Source organism: Lasioglossum baleicum, chromosome 3 (genome assembly GCF_051020765.1).
Source record: "Lasioglossum baleicum chromosome 3, iyLasBale1, whole genome shotgun sequence".
In the NCBI taxonomy this organism is placed as follows: domain Eukaryota; kingdom Metazoa; phylum Arthropoda; class Insecta; order Hymenoptera; family Halictidae; genus Lasioglossum; species Lasioglossum baleicum.
The window spans coordinates 8018487-8021122 of record NC_134931.1 but is presented as its reverse complement, the minus strand read 5'-3'; the positions used below and the strand labels follow the sequence as shown (position 1 = coordinate 8021122).

The following is a 2636-nucleotide window of genomic DNA, read 5'->3' as shown; positions in this document are numbered from 1 at the left end:
GTACGTTTTACTGCAGCATTCTCGTTGGCGAGGCAAACAAAATTGTCAATCATTCTCATATTTTTATAATCTCAGGATTTGAAAAAGAAATTTTTCATGAAAGGGGTAAGGATCATAAAAGACGAAGACCATTTTGCTTCTATCTCGATCACCAAAGGACTGTTGTTCACATGATTGTAAATTCTTTATATTGGTTTAAATTGCATAGGGTATTTGTTATTATAATATTTAGATACGTACTTTGATACAATACAGGTATAAAAAGAAACTTCTCTTGCCTTTTTAATAAAAAAAATTAAGCCCTCAGCATTATGTACATTAAAGTGATGGAGGAGATCATTACTGCGGCATAAAAATCACTAGGAATAGGTATTAGGTTCTGAGGGCCACCAATTTTTTTTTATCCAGAACACATCATAAAATGTGTACACATGTTATTAGTTCATAATAAATTAGGAATGAAGGATTTTAATAATTTATTTACGTCAATTTTCGTTAACGTGCAGAAGATAACTGATTATATTTATAAAACATTAGAAACGAAAGACAGCAGACATTCAATTCTCACGCACATTCACACGCATTCACACATCTTCACACACATTCACACTCAGAGATGCCGCTGTTTCGATTCTCGATTCTCCATTTCTCGATATTCCCACAGGAATAATATTAAAATAAAGTACGATCAAACCATGATACGAATTTCATGCGCTTTACTCTGTTTTATTAATGGGAAAAAAACAAACTGTTGCATTAAATGTGTATTTCGCATAAAGATTTGGAAGAATGTAGAACGTCATTAAAATGATCGAATGCTGTTTGATCAAATATATTACTTCATGTCCCATTTGCCTCACCCGATGGATATATTTCATCCGTCCAATTTAATCAAATTTCCCGATTATGAAACGGGTATTATTTCAATTGTTTATTAAGAGCAGCACATTAGAGTTAATTACAATTAAGCGGAAAGCTTGAAATACACGTTTTCATGTCGAACTGCAATGGTTATGTAGTTTATTGAGAAGATAACGATCTCGAGTTATACTCGAAATGCCACGAGTGTATAGAGATTCGGTCGCGTAACAGTAAAATGCCGCGATGCAAATGAGCATCTGCCGCATCTACGGATTGATTTACGACCTCGATGCTCGTAACTCGGCCCCGCACGCGCGCGTACATAATGTACGATGATTCGTTAAAACTTCGGGGATCAACATTACCCGTGATCAACCGATACATCAAACTTTTATGCACAGCACAAATCCAAAGCAGCGCGCGAGAAACTTCAATTTTCTGCCGTTTTCATTTGTATTACCCGGAGCATGATCATAAAAGTTCTGCAAGGAATGTGAGATATCGTTTCATCAAATTTTGCTAGACGATCAAAATTACGTTCGTTCGATCAAATATTACTGTTTGTTTGATGTACTTTATGTAATAATTAATCATGTTAGGGTATAATTTAATAACACTTTACGTTCTACATGTATTTTGACGATAAAATCACCATGACGGAAAGGCAGGATATTACACATTCCACTGCACTCCATCATATGATTATTATATTTGTCAACGTCGCGACTGCATCCAATTAGTAACGTGTTCGTCATCTTTAACATTAATTTATTAATTATACTTTTCCACATGTGCGATTACATTGAAATACTTATTCTTTCTTCCAGCAACAAATAATATCAGAAAATCACTGTTTATTGAAAGTGTAAAAATATTTTCGTGAGGAATTTTTTAATAAATTTCTTCATTTCAACACATAGAATATCAGTTTAGTGTTCTCGGTAGACATAATGTTAATCGCCTCGCTAATTTTATATCAGAAAATACAGTAAATAATACACATAAAACAGTATTTTCGAAATCCTAACTCATCATTTACAGATTACTCGTGACGTGAATCAATGTAATGCCACATTAAAATATCGTGTCGCAGTCCCGGCACAGTTTCTGCTGGAATTAAATATTACTTTCGCTAAAATAAATAATTGTATTATATTCCGTGTAAAAAAAAAGAGAGAGAGAGAGAGAGCTGGTATCAGTAATATCATAATTTATTGTCGATGGGATGGAAAAAAAATTGGGCTCAGCCGGGATTTGAACCCGGGACCTCTCGCACCCAAAGCGAGAATCATACCCCTAGACCACTGAGCCGCTGTTGGAAACTTTGTGTTACTGTAGGATGTTATATATCACAGCGATGGCACTTTTGGAATTACTCCTGTAATTAATTATACCGCTTTAGCATTGCGCACCAGCGCAGCGTTAAATAGGTTTCTTATTTATACAAGAAACTCTGGGAATAATGATACGCCGTTTCACGTAGAATTTACAGTAATTTATACATGACATAAATATTAACACGTTAATCATTCTGCGTTAAGATGTTGTAGAAATTAATATTTTAACCAACTTCTGTCTGTACATATAACCGCCACACGACTTTAGTTTTCGAGAGATTTGCAATAAACTATGGATACCAATAACAGCAATTTATGTCCCGGATCGAACTTCTCGGAAGGATAAATTAATTATAAGAATTTATTTATTTTGCGCACAATACTGCCAACTAGTACAGTTACTATGTCTGTGCAGTTTCACTAATATACATAGATTTT

The 2636-nt window shown here is 34.3% G+C and overlaps 1 non-coding gene across 1 annotated transcript; it reads right to left on the bottom strand.

The window, feature by feature from the left end:
* Window positions 1-2100: 2100 nt before the first annotated feature.
* Window positions 2101-2172, bottom strand: Trnap-ugg (transfer RNA proline (anticodon UGG)). The gene has a single exon. It is a non-coding gene; the product is annotated as a tRNA-Pro (tRNA).
* Between the last annotated feature and the right edge of the window lie 464 nt (window positions 2173-2636).